We start from the raw sequence: 19,594 nt of genomic DNA on the forward strand, positions 1-19,594 counted from the left end.
TAAAATTTGGGGACGGTTGTAAAACAATACTAACCCAAATTTCGAATTTGTTTTTTAAAGTCTTTCTATTTTAGAATTAATTTCTTTTTTAAGGTTATCTAATGCTGTATCTTTATATCCCCTCTTTGGGGAAAAGGCCCCTTTTTCCATTCAGTTTTTAATTCTGAAAAATTTATTTGAAAATGTATGAGTAAATTTTGTTTCCCCCTTTTGCCATTTCGAAATTTTTTTATTTTTTTCCCTGTTCTGATTTCAACTGATACTATTTTGTAATTTTTTTCTCAGTTTCCCAATTTTCCTTGTTTTTTAGTTCTTATGTTTATCATACTTTTTTTAATTCTTGAACTTGAGGGGAATAAAATTTTTAAAATTTAATCGAAAATTTTCTTTTATTTTGGGTACTGCCCAAACCCGTTTTCTCTTCAAGTTTTTAAATAAAAATCAGTCATGGGCTTTCATTTTTTTTTTAAATTTTTACCTTGAAATTGTTTAAATTTTAATAATAAATTTTTTTAAAAATCTTTTTTTAAATTCTTAAATTATTTTTAAATTTCTACTTTGTTTTTTGTTTTATTTTTTTGATATCTTCAAGATTATAGTAAATTAATTACCTTTGAATTTTTTTTTACAAAAAACCGTTTTGGGAAAACTGCACTTTGGGGGTTTATCTGGTTTTCCCTAGGTTGATTATTTCATTACCCCCCAAATTATTAATGCTTATTCATTGTGTTTTTCAAGTTCCTTTTTCTGTGAAGATATGATTCCGTTTTTTTTTGGGCTTTTTGAATTTTTTTTTTGTAGCAAAATCATTTAAAATAAATTTTAAATTTTTAAACTTTATTATACTGTCAGGTTGTTTAAAATTTGTTTTAATCTTTTAAAATTTCCCATTATATAATTATTTTATATTCCATTTAATTTTTTTTTTAAAAACTTCCTTGGTTTGTCAATATTTAAAAAATTTATATTTTTGTTTGTTGCATTAGAAAAAAGTATAACGATTTTTTTTTTTTTGTTAAATCACAAACCCTATTTTTTTCCATTTTCCCGGGACTTTAAAATTTAAAATTTAATGTAAACATTTAAACCCATTTTTTCCTTTGGGGGTTTTATAGTAAGAAAATTTAAAATAAATAAAAAAACGTTTTTGTGGGGGCCTTGGAAAAAAGTATTTTGTTTTTCTTTTGAACTTTTTTATCTTCCAATAAAAAATTCTTCCATTTTTAAATACTTTTTTTTTTTTTCTGATTCAGATTTTCCAAAAGGTTAAATTTAGGTCGGGATCAGCTGAATTTAAAGTTTTTTCATTTGGATTACTTTAATTTTTTTGAAATTTTCTTTTTAAGTTGTTAATTAAATTTTTGGTTTTTTGATTTTTAAGTTTTTAGCTTTCAAGTATAATTTATCATAATTTTTTAAGAGGTTTTCGAAGTATATGCATTAATGAATTTTTTTTTCCGATCCAGAAAAATCCAAATATTAACATTCTAAAACATAAATTGGAATAAAAAGGGAAAAAATTTTTTTTTAAAAGTTTTTTGAATTTATCATTTTTTGTATCAAAATTTTGGGGAATTTCCATTTATTTAATATTAATTTTTTTTTCAATTCTTCTTTATTATAAAAATGCAATCAAAATTTTAATGAAATGTAATAAGAAAAAAAAAAAAGTGGGAAAAAAGAGGAGAAATTTTTAGGAAAAAATTAAATAAAGAGAAAAAATAAAAAAAAGTACAAATGGGGGTTTTTTATGTACACTGAAATTTTTAACCCAATTACTAAAAAAAATAGAAAGTAAAAAAGAAAAATTATAAAGTCTTTAAAAAAGCTTTCCCTGGAATTTAGGAGCAATTAGCGTTACTTCCAAAAAGTTTTTTTTTGAAAAAATAAAAGAAGTAAAAACAACAAAAAAAATTTGGCAGAGTTTAACGGAAGAAAAAACCCCCTCCGGGACTACAACAACCATTAAAACCCAATTCCCGCCGGAAGGACTAGGGGTTTTGGGAAAGAGCTTTTCCGAAAAAATCGACCGAAAATTACCCCCAAAAAGTCAATTGGTTTAGATGATAAAGATGATGAGTTTAAAGGCCCATTAAAGAACCCCCCGGAAAGAACTAACAGAAAAATTTATAGCAAATTTAGTTTAAAATATCGATAAAGTTTAAAATTATCAAAATATGAATTCCCTTCCCTTTAAACAGGTTTAAAAATTAAAAAAAAATAAAGTTTGTTGGTTTAAAAAAAAGAAAAGGGGTTTTAACCAAAAAATTTAAAAACCCTTTTAAACTCTTTAAAAAAATTGAATACAGTAAAAAAATCCAAAAAAAAAAAATTGGGTTTTTAAAGATGCAAAAACCTATGATGCGGTGGTTGTTTGGGGGTTTTTAGGGTTTCTTTAGAAAAAATTTTTAAAAAAGATACAATGAACGCTTATTAAAAATTTTAAAGACCCAAGGAATTTGGAAGGGGAAAAAAAAACTTCATAACCCATTTAAAGTTTCCCCAAAAATTGGGACAATATGGAAATTTAATTATTAAATTAAAAAAAATTTATGGTAAAAATAAGTTTTTTGCTAAGGATAGAAAAACGGGGAAAAAAAGAATTAACAAAAAAGAAGATGAGGTTTTAATTTTTGATTAATAAAAGATATAAAAATTAAAAAAAAGCATTAAAAACATTCAATAAAAAATTTAAAAAGAATTAACAAAAAAGGTCAGGTTAAACCTATAAAAAAAAAGATCTATGAAATTTAAAAAAAGAATTAGGGGCCCAAGGGTTTTGACGTTTGCCCATGTAATCCAAAAAAATTTGGGTTTTAATGCCCTTGGAGTTAATTTGTGGTTAAATTTAATGCTGGAAATAATAATGAAAAACTAAAAAATAAAAGGTATTAGAAAAAATTGAGCCTATTAAAAAGGGAATTTTTTTTACCAGAAAAACTTGAAATGTTATAAAAAAAATTATTTTCTTGAATTTTATAAATGGAAAAAAAAAAAATTGATTAAGTTCTGAAACAGTTAAAGATAATAAAAATACTCCGAAGTTTTAAACAATCAGATTTAGTCGTTTTTTAAAATTTTAGAAAAAAATAAAATTTATGTTTTGGTTTGGTTAAAATTAACCAAAGACCTACTCTTGGCATAAAAATTAGTGAGGAATATGAAAATAAAAGAATTCGTTATCTTAAGGGTAAGGATTGGAAAAATATTATATTTAAAAAAAAAATTGGTTCTTACAGTTCACGATTTTAAATTAATTATTTTAAAGGGAAACATTAATAAAAAATGTTGATTATGAATTTGTTTAAAAAAGAAATTGCCCCAATAAGTTTGGGAAAATTTGATTTAAGTAGTTTTAAGATTTTGTTTTTAAATTTAAAGAAAATTTTTAAAGTTGGTTTTGGGAAATTTATAAAAATTTTCATACATTGCTTGGTTTTGAAAAAAAAAAATTAGACAAAACGGAATGGGAACTAAACCCCAAATTATAAAATTTAACTCTGTGGATAAAATTTTACTTCCATTCCCGATCTTATAAAATTCATTTGTTGAGGGTTTAATTTAAAGTTATTATCTTGTTTTAAAGTACTGCAGTTTTTTAACAAGAGCTTATCCATTTACAAAGAACCACAAAGAGTTGGTTTATTCTAAAAATTAATAATTATTTTTATAAATTAAATTAAAATATATATTAAAGATGAAATTTGGTAGAATAATTAATTTTAATGGGGTTTGGGAAACAAGTTTTACACAAATTTTTAAAAAAAAAATTTAAATTAAAAAAACCTTTTAGTTTTATAAAAATTTTACAAAAAAATTTTTATGAAAAAAAAATAAAGGGAATATTTATTTATTTTGGGATGCTCACACGGGGAAAAGGGAAAATCTTTTACACGGAAAACCGGTGGTTTTCTGGGGGAATTCCATCTCGGGAAAACGGGTTCTTTGGGACATTTTAAACCCAAAATTTAATTCAATCCCAATTAGCACAGCGGGGAAAAAAAGCTCGGGAAACAGCAGGAAAAGAAAGGCACTTGAAAGGGAAAAAAAAAAAGGTTTGGAACAGAAGTTGGAAAGGGGGCTGGGGGCAAAAAATTGTTGAAAAAAATTTTTTAAAAAAACCTTTCTCCCGGGAGTTTTGGTTTAAAAAAATGGTAAGGAATTACAAGGAAAAAAATTTAAAAGTTTAAAAAAAAATAAGGAGGAAAATTTAATATAAGATTAAAAAAGATTATTTTTCAGGATCTGGAACTTCAGCTCAACAAAAAGTATTAAAAAGATTAATTTTTAAAAAATAAAAACTAAAAATAAAAAATAAAAAAAATATATAATATTCAAAGTTTTGAACCAAAAGGGAAAATTGCGGGGGAAAGTAGAACCCAACTCCTATTCAAATTTGAAAAAGCCTTTAATTTTCTGTCTTGGGGAAAAAATGTTAAACAACAAAAAAAAAAAGGGGTTCACTTTTTCAAATTTAAAGATGAAGTTTATTTTTTTGATGGTTTTTTAATGGCTTTTTGAAGTAAGTTTTATTGTTTAAAAAATTTTTGGGTGGTAATAATTATGTGATGGAGGGTTTAAATTGCTCTAAATTTAAAAATGCAGCTTCTTAATTGATCAGTTTGTGGTTTTAAAAAAATTTGGGAAAAAATTTTTTTTGATTGTAATAATTTATACAAAATAAAAAATGTAAAAAATTAGTTGAACTAAAATTTTGGGTTTTTGCAAAACAAAATGGAAAAAAAATGAGTTTTTATTTGATACACTGATACTTTGCTGTTGCTGATAATTCAGGTTTTTAAAAATTTTGAAAGGAATTAATCGAAGGTGGGGCTGGGTAAATGCTTTAAAAAACTTTTAAAAAATTAATTTATTTTTTAGGGTTTTTGAAACTAATATTTTTCCCCAAGTCAAATTCAAATAACATACAAACTGAACAAAATGATGATGAAAATTTAAATTTTTTTGGTAATGCTGCTTGGAAAAAAAAACCCCCCGGTAAAAAAGGGGAATTTAAAAACAAAATTAATTTTCCTTTAATGGGTTTCCCCGTTTGATTTTTAAGAATTTGGGTTTGAACTAATTGCTACTGAAAAATTTTAAAAAAAAAAGAGGGGCTTCCCTTTGGGAAATGATAAACAATCAACTGATACACCGGGCAGACGGGCATTAAATTTTAGGAAAAAAACAGGTGGTATAACCCAAAAAAAAACTTTTATTTGTTTATTTACAACGACTGAAAAAAAATAAGCACAAAGACAGAATCCACATTTATTAGATACATTTTTAAAATTTTATGAAACAGATGTTTAAAACTTTTATTTTTAGCTCTTGTCGTCTTGAAATTGGTAATGGTTTTTTTTTTATCCCGAAACAGAATACCAAGTATATCAAGAATATAGGGCGATGTAAAATTTAATTTTTTATTATAAAAAAAATAACAAAAAAATTTCTGGAAGTTCTTTTTAGATTTTTAAATTTTTAAAGTTTGTTTTGGTTTGTTTTATTTTAAATTTGGGAAAATTTAAAAAAAAAGCAAAAACAGAAAATCCTTTTAAAACATTTCATTAACAGCTAAATTAAAAAATTCGGCCGGCAGCACTGGGCCCTGTTTTACGGGAATTGTATTATATGGGGGGAAAAAAGTTGGGAAAAAAATACTATTTTTGGGAAAAGAACTTGTTTTTGGGTTTTAAAAAAAAATAAAAAATAATTTATAAAATTTAAAGACATTTAAAATTTTATTGAATATAAAATTAAACTTACAGATGGCAAAAGAAAAATTTTGACAAGCTTATTTAAAAATAAAATTCCACATTTTTAAAATTTAAAACCCTGAACAATTAAAGTGGAAAAATTCCCTTTTTCTTTTAACCAAAAAAAAAATTAATCAAATTTAAAAAAAACTGTTGCCCAAAAAGAAGGGATTAGAAATTCAATTTCAAAGAAACAAATGTCCCCTCCCAAATTCAAAAATTTGGTTTGGGTTTTTAGGGCTTTTGGGTGGTTGTTAGGGAAAAAAAATTATTCCAAAGGCAAGCAAAAAAAAGCTCAAAAATATTAGCTCCTCTAGCACGGAAACCCCTTTTTGGGTTTTGGGCCCGAATAAATGGTGTAAGTAAAATACTTGGGAAAAGGTATTATTTCAGTAGCTAATGATAAGAGAAATTGATTTTCACCCTAATTTTCACCTTTAAACAAAGAAAGCAAATTTGTAGGATCTGGAGTGATTAAAAATTTAAAACAAAAAAAAAAAAAAGCGGTGGTTTTTGGGATGTTTTGGCCCGTTTTGTTAGGAAAACCTTTGAATTTTAAACTTTGTTTAAATGGGGGGGGTTACAGATTGAACACAAAGGAGCCTTTTTAAAACGAATTTCCCATAGTAAAAAAATAATAATAAATTTTTAAACCAAAAATATTTCTAACCCTTTTAAATTGAAAAAATGGGTAAAAACAATTTTAAAAAATTAAAAAATTTTTTGGGGTGTATTAGTAGAAAATATTTACCAAAAATAAAAGAAAAAGGGTTTGAATTTTGGAATTATAAATTTGGGCTTTTTGGTCCTTTGGGAAAACATTGGGTTTGGTTATTTTAAAAAATATGTATTTCGAACCCCTTTGGGGGTTCCCCCAAAAAAGAAGTTTAAATTTAGTATAACCAAAAGTAAAATTTCAACAATGTTCAATTCAAGACAAAAAAAGTTGCTTTGTGGATTTTTATGGGTTTTTTTTCATTAAAAAGGGTTTCAAAAATAAGTTTTCCCTTGTAAAGATTTATTATTAAAATACTAAAATTAATAATCAAAGAGTAAAATGAACAAAAATATTATAAAATTTTTTTTTTAAAAAAAAAGGAATTTTTTTTAACTGAAAATTTTCTGGGAAAAATTAATTAAAGGGGAAAAATCAATAATATAAATGAAAAAAAAAAAAAAAAAATTTAAAAAAAAATAGAAAAACAAATTGAAAAAGGGAATTAAATAAAAAAACCTATTGTTTTTAACCCAAATTATACCCCCAACCGAGGTGGATTATTTTAATGGAAAAAATGTAAATGTATTTGGTTTTGTTCAGGGTGGGAAAATTGTGGCAATTTTAAAAAAAATTGCATTTTTAAAAAAATTTTGTTGATGCAATTAAATTAGTTAAAAAGGGGAAAACTAAATTCCAAAAAAAAAAATAAAGAAAATGAAATTCTTCAAAGTTATCATGTAAAAAAAAATAGAAAAAAAAGAAACTTTTTTATTTAAATTTTGCAAATGAAATTTTAAAAAGGATGATGCTTTTTTTATTAATTCTTTAAAAGTTATAATTTAAATTAAAAAAATATATGGTTTTTAAAAATTTAAGAATAAGCTAAAGTATCAATAAACCCTTATCAAGAAAATTCTTTTAAACATCTTAACATGATAAAAATGTTTTATTTTTAACATTCTGGAAAGATTGTGTTTAAACAGAACGAATAACTTTAAAGGTTTTTGATTACTTTTAGTTGGGAAATTAAAAAAGTACCTTTATAATTTTTATGAAACTAGTTTTTCCCTTAAAAAAAGTTTTTTAATTCCCTTTTTATTTTTTATTGTTAAAATTCTTTTCTAAAAAATATGAATCCCTTTTATTTTTTTAATTTCCCACAAATTCAAAAAAATTATACACCAAACAGCTTTTCCCCCTTTAAAATTTTTTTAAATTTCTTTTTTTTATTTTCGAAAAAAAATTTTGAATATATCGTAATCACTATTATCAAAAAAAATCTTTGTTCCTTTTAAAAGGGCTTTTTATTTCATCTTTGGTTTTTATTTCATAACATTTAAAGAAACGTGTCCGTAAAAATTTAATTTCAATTATCCTGTTCTTTTTTAAATTTAATTATAATGAAAAATATACATTAAATTTTTTGATTAAAACTAGAAAAGGCAATTTCCAAAAATAAAAAAAGGGCTGTTTAATATTAAACTTTTTTTTTTTTCTGGAATACCAAAAAGGTTAGAGTTAAAATCGTTTTTAAAATAACAAAAGAAGGTTTTGGGTTGTATTTTAAAAAAATATTTTCATCAAGTGTTAATTTATTTTTAACCCTTTACGTAAATTCTCCATTCCCTCTTACCGAAAAACAGGTTGGTTTTTAACTTAAAAAAGTCTTTTCAAATGAATTTTTTGCTTTAGATCTTTTTTGGGGTATTAAAATCAATATACTTTTTTAACCCCAAGGGGAATTTCGGGCCAAAGTTAATTTTTTTATTTTATTTTTGTTTTCTTTTAAACCCCAATTTTTGTATTGTTTAAAAAAATTTTTTTAATGAAAATACATAATTTTTTTTTTTCATTAAAGTTGGAAACCCAAATTCTTTACATTTTTTCTTTTTTCCCATTTCAAATTCTGTTTTAAAAAAATTTTTACTATAATCAGAAAGCCATTTATCTGGTATTTTAATTTTTTCAAGAGCTAAAAAGGTATTTATTTTGGGGGTTTTTTGTAAATTTTTTTTGGATATTCAAAATCACATTCAAACTATAAAGTTCTTTTACCCTTTTGGGAAATTAAAATTTTTTAAATTTTTTTTCGGGAATAAATTTAAAGTTTCAGAGGGGGGAAAGGTTGACCAAAAGCCCAACCCTAAAGTTTTTTGGCGTCAAGGTACTTTAAAGTTTTTGCTTTCTTTTTTTGAAATTTTAATTTTTTCCTATATTTATTGTTTTTTTACTGTATCTGTTTGAAATATAATTTTTTCCTTCTCAGTCCCTTTTCAATAAAAAAATTCCCTATCCAAAATCAGTTATTAAAAAAACTAACCCTTAAAATTCCCGTCATTTTTAAAATTTTCATCCCAAGCTAAACCAGGCTACTTTAAAAAAAGACAAGGATCTAATTTTTAGTACTCCAAAAAATAGTTTTCTTTAAAATTTTGAAAAAATCAGCTAAAAAATAATACGTCAGGGTTTTTTAAAAATAGATCATGATTTTTTCCCATTGTTTTAATTTTAAAATTTTTTTCCCAAAAAAATTTTTGGAAGTTCGTAAATTTATTATCAGAAATATTAGGTTTTTATTTTTAAAAATTTAAAAAAAAATCTTTTTAGAAGGTAATTTGTTTCTTTGAATTTTTTTAAAAGAATCCATGTTTTTAAAATTTGGGTTTAAAAAAACCCTTTTTTTTTTAATTTAAAATTTAAAGTTTTCACAAAACAAATTCTTGGATAAATTTTAAATTTTGGAATATTTTTTTTCCCAATTTTTCCCAAAGATTGAGACAAAAAAATTTGGGAAAGAATCAAAAAAGAACCCAAATTTAAATATTTAAAAGCCCCTATATTTTTTCCTATTGTTAGGGGAAAAACATTTTAATTTCCCTTTTTTTAATTTCCCCATTTGGGTTTCTAATAAAATGACCCCTCAAACCTTTAAAAATTTTGGAAAAAAAACAGGGAAATTTTTTGTGTTAGTTTTAAAAAAAATTTACATTTTTGAGTGAGCCCTTTCCCCTGAATTTTCCCGTTTTATGACAATTTGGGCACGGACAGGATTTTCCTTTTTTCCCTTTTATTCTTTTTCAAAAAATTTGACAAACCCTTTTGGGTTTTTTTAAAATTTGGTTGAAACTTTTTTGAAAATTTTTTATTTTTTGTTTTAAAAAATTTTCCCCTAAATTTTTTCTTTTTCAATATTTAATTCCCCAAAGCAAATTTTTTCAATAAACTTTTAAACTGCATTTGGGCCTCTATAAAAATTTGGGTTGGTTTTGTATATTTATCGTCATAAACCAAAACAACTTTTAAAACCGTAACCACTTTTATATGTTTTTTATATGGGTTTAGTAAATGAAGATTAAATTGATGGTTTAAAAAAAACCGTTAAAACTTTTTTTTTATTGATTTTTAAAATCAGCATAAAAAAACAAAAGGGATGCAAAAAATTTAAAGATATTTTTTTTTTGTTTCTTTACTTCCCCCCTTTTGGCATTTTTACGCCTTGGATTCCATTAATAGCTAAACAAAATTTTGGGAAAATGTTTCCTTTTTAAAATTTTTCTTTGGGGAAAAAATTTTGTTGAAAATGTTTTAAAAAAAGTTTTTTTTTCTTTATGTTTTGGTTTTTTTAAACAATTTTTCTATTAAAGTCTTTTTTCCAAACTAATGTTGAACTGCGGGGCTTAAAAAATCTTTTCAGTATAATTTAGGTTTTTTTTATAAATTTTTTTTTATCATTTATTTTATCATTAAAAATTAGCAAATGCCAGGTTTTCGTATTGTTTTTTTGATATGTACAATGGATAAATTTTCCCCTGGTTCTTCATAACCCCAAATTTTAAATTTAAAAGATATTTATTTAAAAAATTTTTTTTAGGTATTTGTTTAAAGTAACGGAAAATTTTAATTTCCCGTTTTAAAACAAGATCGTTTATATGTTTTTTATATTTTGAAACTCTATGAGGGGTTTTTTTTCAAAAAAGGGGAAAATTTTTAAAACTAAAAAAGACACCATTTTAAAAATTTTGTATTTCATTTTTATTTTTATTAATCCTTTCATTGAATTTTGTAATGGTTTTGGTAAATTTTAAATAACTTGAAACGCCAAAGGACTATACTTATATCTTTTTTTATAATGGGGCATCAACTGACTCTATTTCCAGCCACTTCCCTTTAGAAAAACCAATTACCAATTCTATTTTTATTTCATCAAAAACTTGATGTTAAAATTTTTTTTTTTTCGTTTTTTGTTAATAATTTTTTAAAGCCCTTTTATTTAAAATAAGCTGTTTATATATTGTATCCGTTTTATCCTTTTTGCAAAAATTTTTTTTTAAAAAAAACGTTTATTTTTACCCTTTTAAAATTTTAAATTAGATTTAAATTTTTTCATTAAAAGTGTTTAAGTTAAATATAAATTGGGTTTTTGGGTTTGTCTTATGTAATTTTAATTTCAAAATTTTTTATAATATTGTTTTGAAGTTTTCTCATTTTCATCTATATTTTATATTTAGAAAAAAAAAATCCCTAAAAGGAAAAAAAGGGTTAAAAAAATAATTTAAAAAAAAAAAAAATAAATAAAATTTTTTAAAAAATCTTTAAGAAAAATTTTAAAATATTTAAATTTTTTATTTTTTCCGCTGGTTTTTGATATTCCACTTTTAACTTGGTTTTTTTTTCCTTTGCGCACATTGGGTTAAAAACCCTGAATTTAAAATTTTGGGGCTTTTGGGTGCTTTCATAAGTTTCTTTTTTTATGTTTTTTTTTATTAGGTCACAAAACGGTTGAAATAAATTTTTTAGGATTGTGTCGAATATTTTTTGGTTTTGGGGGCAATTTACATTTAAAATTTTTAGCATTTTCTTCTTCAGTTAATAGAAAAAACCCCCCAAGGGCCCTTTAAATTAATTTAATTTTTTTTTAAAAAATAAGGATTCCCATAAAATTTTTTTAATTTATCAAAAGACATGATTTTTATATTTAAACGTAACTATTTGATTAAGTTTTTTATTTTAAAAACAATTTTTTTTTAAGAAAATTTTTTTTATAGAATTTTCATTGGATTCTTTTTTCTCCTAAAGTTTTAGATAATTTTTGGGTTTTTATTTATTACCTTTCTATTAACCATCTATATTTTTAAAATAAATTTTTGAAAAAAAAACTTTAAAAACGCACCTTAAAGAAATTATTTTTATTTTAGAAATTTGTTTATATTATTATATCTTTTGAAAAAGATTTTAAAAGTATTTTTTCTTAAAATTTTTATCAACTTGTTAAATTTTAAAACCTTTTGAAATTCTGTTTTTAAACCCTTTTTATGTAAAATTTTTGTAGGTTTTCTAAAAAATCTAAAACCCAAATTTGTTTTTTTTCGTTTGTTTCTTTTTTGAAAATCTTTAAAAAATTTCTGGGTTTCCGGGTTTTTAAAATTAAAAAAATCCTTTAATTTTGGGTTTTTTTCCCAAAAGGTTTTTTTAATATGATGGGGGAAAAAAAGATTGTTTAATGGGCCAATCGGGGTTTATTTAAAACATCGTTTTGTGATGTTGTTTTGTAAAAATTAATGTTTGTTAAATAACAAATTCAAGGACAGAAACCCATCAAACTGTTTGCAGAAAAATAACATTTTTATATGGGCTGTTTTTAAAATTGTTAGCTGAAAAGGAAATAAATATTTAGAAGGTTCTTTAGAAGCAAGTTCAAAAAGGTTTTATGAATTATAATCAGAGTCCATAACATTTTGCCATTGTGAATTGGTTCTGGAATTTATATTAAAATTAGGTTATATTTTTTAAATTTAATATCCAAAACGTACTTTTTCCTGATGCAATTTTTACCTTCAACTGATATAATTTTTTCATTTATATAAAATACTTTAGAAAAAATTTTTAAATTAATCTTTAATACAACTCTTCTTCTTTTTTATTTTTATATCCGTTAAGTTTTAATTCCTTCATATGCATTTAAGAGGTGTTGAATAATTTTTTTCTTTCTGCATTTCTAAATATTTATTGTAAAAATATCCTGAATAACTTTATTTGGATCTTCTTTATTTACTTTTCCAATCCGTGCTTTTGTTATAAGTTGTTTTATTTTGTGATGATGTGATTTTAAAATAAATTTCTTGTCGTCAAGTTTTAGTCTGTTAGTAAATATGGTAATTACTGATGGAACAGCGCCAGCAACTGCTACAAATATAGGAATAGCTGGAACAAGTACTAATGCAGCTGAACAACCAAAAAACACCTGCTGTAATAATAATCCGGTACTTACTCTCCCACAAAATTATAACTTTTTCTGTAAGCAGCAGCTAATTTAGTTAAGTGAATAATTAATTGTTTCTATTGTTTCTATTCCATTATTATTAGAAATAAGATTTTTATTACTCTTTTAAATTAATTAAACTTTTTATTTCTAAATTTAAAATTTGTTCAGATCGCTAAATGGTACCCAACTATTAAATTTTTCATTGAAAACCTTTCCATTTTACAAAAGCTTGTTTTTTTTCTTATAGTCTCGTCTAATAACTTTTTCTATTCTAAAAACTTCTTGTGTGTAGGTAAAAGTTCTTGTTCATAAAATGAACCTTAAATTTATTTCATCATTTAATCTTTAATAGTGTTGTTCTGGGATTTGTATTATTAATTTTAAAAAATTATAAATATTTCCTCTGTCCAATTTGGTGTATATCCTTTTTTAAAATGTCTTTTAAGTTTGCTTAAGCGAACTCGATCACCAATTTTAAATTTTTCTTTACTCTTTGGTATCTTTTAAATTTACCATATAAATTAAAGTAAACAGTACCTTTATTTAAGTTTTTACTAGCTTCGGTTTGGTGTTATTTTTATACTAGAATGTTTTGTTTGTTATATTTATCCATTTTCCTGCAATTATTTAAATAAGTATAAGTATTTTTTGCTGTAAAATATTTCCACATTATTCTTTTTAAACTTCTATTAAATCTTTCTATTACTACAGCCTTTCCTTCATTAAATGTATGGTACATATTATCTTATTTTTATTCAAAAAAAGATTCAACTTTTTATTTTAAAATTCTTTTCCTTCATCTACCCTAAATTTTGTGGAATCCCTTTCAGTCTTCGGGGATTTTGTCCCTGAATTCTATCTTCAGAAATTATTTTTTTTAAATGCTTCAGTAAACGATTCTCCCGTTTTATTCTTTTGGAATAACCCAAGCATATTTACTAAATATATAATAAACAGTTAACAAGTACTTTACCCTTTATTATATTTTGAAAAAGCTTGCATGTCAACTAAAACAGCTGACCAAGTATCATCAATATCATTAACTATCACTCTTCGTTTCCTAAATTTCTTTTAATTGGTTTGTGAATTTTCTGCTAATTCATCGCTCCAGCGGTAGCTTGGTACAGTGATTCGGGGGTTATCTCTACCCCTTTTCCGTTTTTTGACTTTTGTTTTTGTCCCAACCCAAGTGTGTATTTCGTTTTAATTATAGGTTTCACAACTAAATGTTTTGCAATCTTTTCTCCAAATGTTTTTGATTTAGTTTTATTCAAATTGGAAAGCATTTGCTTATCACATGTACTCTTTTTTACATCACTGTCATAGCAAACATCATGGTCCATACATACTGCATCCAGTTCGTTGACAGGAGGTCCGTTATTTAAAGGATTTCCTGGTCCACAATAGTTATATCCTGGAAGTGTTAAACCTTTCTTAGGTAATAAAGGTAACATTGCTTTGTGAATATCTAAATTACCCCCTGTACTTTTAACAAACTTTGATTTCATTTTTCCACAAGATGAACAAGTAGCCCTTATCATTTTTCTCCCGTTTTTTGTTGTAACATAATGAGGATTTATATTATCAGTAAATCTTCTTTCTTTCAAACAATATATTTTATTTTGTAAACTCATCTATATCAAATGTATTTAAAATTATTTAAAGACTAATAATGTAGTTATTAATTGAAAATAAGATCAAAGACCAGAGGCTTTGCCTCCGGGGGTCGTAGACCCACCTTACATTTTATCAATAAAAATAATCTGCCAAAAGTTTGCCAAAAGTTTGTCAAGTTGGCAGACATTGTCACATTGCTGCCACTTGGCAGAAAAATGGCAGGCTTTTGATTGGTTGAATTTGTGTTTGCCAACGTTCTGCCAAAAGTTTGTCAAGTTGGCAGCGACTGCCACATTGCTGCCACTTGGCAGGATTTTGGCAAATATTTGGTGGAAGTGTTTAAAATTATCTTTAATCATATTTTACTATAGGTTTTAACAATAATTTGTTAAAATTTGTTTTAAATTTGTTGAAATTGGTCAGCATTGGTCGGTTTAGGTCAAGGGTTAAATGTTAAATTAGGTTAAACTGCGCTCGCTACCCCATATATATAACTACTGTTAATATATGTTACAGTTTCAGAAGTTTCATATCATTCTTATAGTTCGTCACCTCAATTTACTTAAATGAATAATATGTTTATCGCGATAAACTGCTAAAAAGTGTACCCGGCTATAATTCCACAGAGCCCGGCTATAACAAAATATTAAGGAGAACCCTTTTGCAATTATTATATCGTTTATGTAGTAACTAAAACAGGCCAGTACATTTTCTGTTTTTGTAACGACCAAATGGTTTTAAAATTTCAATAGATTTTGCCAAAAAATGAGCTTATATATCTTAAGGTTTGGTTTATATTTTCATAAGCGGTATTGTGAATGCTTCAAGTAAGCCATTTTCAAGAATAACTCTGTTATTTGTGAGAGAAAACAAAACGTAATAATCTTTTATGATATTTTATAGTTTCAGGTTTAAGGTTTATTCTTTTATCAATGTCTCATCTGTATACATCATATACATACAACACAAACAATTTAACGTTAAACAATATACAGCGCTTTATACAGAGCTACAAGAGACAGTGTTGTTATATTGTCTGGTCCTTTGGGATCATGGCGTCCATTCAATAGATGTGTAATAGAGTTCCAAAAGCCGGTGTTAGTGGGTTTGAGAGGTGTTGCACATTTTATTACCTCTCATGAACAGACTCAAAAGCCGGTGCTAGGGGCGCGAGAGGTGTTGTATATTTTATAACCTCAATCAAACCGAATCTACTATTACTCTGCTTGATTGCATTCTATGCTTCCAAAGGATCTATTTACAGATTTTATTAATTAATATTTTTTATACAATATTTTTATACAATATCAGTATATAAGAGAAATGATTAATTTGAAAATTTGGAACTTTCTCACTAAATATAGTGTTATGGCAAAAACGTTGACGAAGACTTTTGCAATATGAACATCCGTCTGTACAGCTGAAGTGAATAAGACGAGCTTTTTTCAGATTTTTAAATTAATTTGGTGATCATCGACTCACTTATTTTGGTATTTTGTCTCCTAGTGTTGTGCTAATTTTCCCTAGAAAGCTATTCTAGTAATAAACAGCCTATACGCATCTATAATATTCTACTGAGATTAATTATGCTTAAACAGATCAAAGTGTTTTAAGATATGACATAATTTATCTTTTTATTTATTTATATTTATATGCTAGAATTATTAACATTGTTGTTACGTAATTTGTATATTTGCCTCAGTAACTATCCTGCACTACACTATCTTATATCAAATATTGAATAAATGAAATATTGCAACATTAAATAAAGTGATTGTAGGTCAATACAGTCAATAAATTACAATGACCTTATAGGCCTAATACTTATGGGTCAAATTGGACAACGCTCTTGGTAACATGCGTCATACTTAACGTTATATACGTATTGTTAAGAGGACATTGCTCGTCCGACGATAGTTCGTTGTTTCATTAACTGATGACAATAGACACCAACGTTGTGAAGCGAATTACCACTTCAAACGATTCGGTAAACCAAACCACCGGCAATACACGTATAAAAACTGCAATATAAGTCAAGAAATCAAGTTAGGAAAATTTCAAGCGCGCTTAAAGTACATTGTCGACATGTTCTCAACCGCTTTCCAACACAGTCTATGTATTTCACATTCAAATAGAAACTTCAAAACTGCATGTCATTGTTTAAATGTCAACACAATTAATTTACATACATATGACGTAATATAAACTTCCTACCTTAATATTACTAGATTATAATTCTGAGGGTTGCTTCGTAAAAAATTCAAAAAATTATTATTTAAATAGAGACGTGGTTAAAAATAGTATACAGCGCAATATGTTATTTTACATTTATCTTGCATCTTCAATAAAGGAAATAAATATTAAAGGTTATGAGGAAAATAATTATACATATTGAAACACGTATAGAATTAAAGTTTAATTAAGATGCACAATAGATTAAACAAAATCATCAGATAAATTATTTTTAAATTATACAGGGCTATTTGATTGTCAGTTAAGTTGCTCGAGGTGCGTGTATGGGGTTTAAACTGGTTCAAGTTATTGAACAGTTATTTTTACTTAATTATGTTCACTGAGTGTGTAATACATGATTTAGTTTCGCCGGCGTTTTTTATATTTGATTTTCCTATCCTGGTTTCCCAACGCAGTTAGAGATGTCTCCGCCGAAGTACAAATTTGTTAGTCATACCTGGTCTAAGGAATAATATGAATATAAGAACTTTTTATCATATATTTCAAAGACGCGCATTGACAATTTTACAGTTAGTCAAAGTTTATTCGAAATTCAAGTTTGTAAAATTATTATGATCTCTCTTTGCCTATCTTGGTCGCGCAACGAAGAAAGATTGGCAATAAATGAATTAGAAAGTACGCGAGGTTTGAAAATCTTGTCTTCTGGTTCAGATTGTTAAATATCCCAACATCTATCAAATGCAAATATAAAATTAAAAATTTTACTACAATCAAAAGAAATACTCCGCTTTTTAAACATTTTCATATCAAATGGGGATAATCACAAAATTTCAAACACTATTAAAACATATATTTCTTATAAGGATCTAATCCTACGTTTTGTTCCTTAAAAAATCTATAACAGAATATTCGAAAAGTGGAAATGTCAAAAAATGTTGCTTAAATGTGATTGACCGCCATTACTAATGTGGTAAGTGGGCACGGCAAAACCATTTGTGTAGCAAAATGACAGTACTGAAAATCGGATGTTGATCATACATATTCAACAATCAAAATGTATAAAAGGACCAAAGTAAGTATTAAACCAAACAAACAAAAATAGAAACGGAACTCCGCTGAACGCAGCAAACTTAAAACAAACGCATAAACAAGTGCAGAAGTGGACCCTAAAATCGCTGAAAAGGCCAATTCAAAACAAGAATACACAAAAAGTAGACACTCTTGAAGTATTACAAAATAAATAAAACGCTAACGACAACGGCTTTGTTTACCTGTTAAAGTTTAACAGAGGAATACTAAATAAACCCATCTACAAGGAAAATTTGATAAAAAGACAATATATCGGGACACATCACATAATGGTACGAATCACAAACAAGCTAGTTACAGGTAAACAGGCACGACAAACTTTTGCATGAATTGACGTTGCAATGTTCTGTGACCATTTTTACGTTGTATGTCTGTCACATTTGTTAATTGTTGCCATTACTAACCAAATACAATCTACAGGCAGATCCTTTTGAAAGTTGATGCAACACCACTCATGCCCTCTAGAACTGGCTTAAGCGTAATTCTATTATAGTAAATATGAATGGACTTCGTGTTCTTAAAGGACTAGAATATATAACGGAGACTTTTTACAGCCACCATAAGGTAAGTCCAATAACAGGTCTTTAGTGTCCTTTATCTCTTTTCTACTGTCTATATATCCTCTCGTGTTTGCTTTATTGTATTAAAGTCATACTGAAATAATTCTGACCACATGATGATTTTCCTACTTTCACAGAGGACGGGACTGTTGTACTCTTAAAGTTTCAGACCTTGCGAGATATAAACCACCGCGAAGATAGGCAAGTGAATCGAATTAAATCTCATATGCTTTCGGTGAGAACACAAAATCTAGACAGAATTTGAAAAACAGAAGGAGTGAATCTCATTGGAACTTTGTCATAATCGCAACACCTTTACTTTACAAACCTACATATTGCCATCACGATTTCTTATAGTTATAGTTATACAAACAACAAACCTCTTTCATATTAAGTGCTTAGGGATTCTTTGTATCTTTGTTAAATATTACATTCAAAATTGATGGCATTTCTAATTACAAATTCAAACTGTCATTAAAACAAGTAAGTACAAAATGCAACGCTTTCAAATTTTCTTTGATGAAAAGTAGCATTTCAAAAAAAAATCACAAACAATATTATAAATGATAGCTCTTAATTTTACAGATTTGTCATTATTAATCATTAGCTAGAGCATTAACTTTATCTATTTAATTCTTTTGACATTTTCTGCATACAGTTGATGTACTCCCTTAGCTCTAGCTCGCACGATCTGTAAGTTACTTTTGTTACCTTGTTGTCATGTTATGTATGTTTATTGTCATAATGTTAAACATGCAAAATATGTGAAAAAAGGTTTATGCAATATTTTGTTATTTAATTGTTTGGTTTTTTTTTTCAATATATGTAGTATTTACATGTATCTCTTACGAATATTAGATTGAAAGGAAAATGTCCGTGGCAGACTGTGATCATACCTGTATCTTTTAAAAGTCAAAGTCTGCTTTTATTGACAGATGCCTGAATGACTATGGTGTAACTACTGTATGTCTCTCATATCCAGTTAAATCAGTCTATGAAAGATGAGGAATGCTGTCATTAACCTTTATCCTACTAAATTTCTAAAATGGACTGGTCTATCGTTCAATTTGTGCAATGCCATTTATTATTCGACTGAATAGCGATTAGTGCAGACTATAGACGTGCAGGCTGATCTTGGTCTGCACTAGTCGCAAAGGTAAAATGACTTGCCGCCAGCAGGCTGAAGGTTAAAAGGATTATGTACAAAATAAAACGTATTAAAATAGAAACCCTCAATTAAATTGACGTATCCTGTATGTTATTTATGAAACTGAAATACAATTGTGTTGTTGGCTACAGCGTTTTAGGAATTATAATTGTGGCAGTTTTTAATGGCTACAGAATAAATGCATAAAACGCAAGTTGACAAAAGAAACAAAACTAGGATTAAAGAGAAAAC

The 19,594-nt window shown here is 26.0% G+C and overlaps 1 protein-coding gene across 1 annotated transcript in view; it reads left to right on the forward strand.

Moving 5' to 3' along the window:
* The first annotated feature begins 18,841 nt into the window (after positions 1-18,841).
* The window catches only part of LOC123561793 (homeobox protein Hox-B1-like), an 83,809-nt gene continuing 83,056 nt past the window's right edge, over positions 18,842-19,594 (forward strand). Inside the window, exon 1 of the mRNA XM_045354399.2 lies at positions 18,842-18,888. The gene's annotated coding sequence lies outside the window, so the exon portion shown is untranslated. The remainder of the gene's footprint in view (positions 18,889-19,594) is intronic.

Source organism: Mercenaria mercenaria, chromosome 10, assembly GCF_021730395.1.
Source record: "Mercenaria mercenaria strain notata chromosome 10, MADL_Memer_1, whole genome shotgun sequence".
In the NCBI taxonomy this organism is placed as follows: Eukaryota; Metazoa; Mollusca; class Bivalvia; order Venerida; family Veneridae; genus Mercenaria; species Mercenaria mercenaria.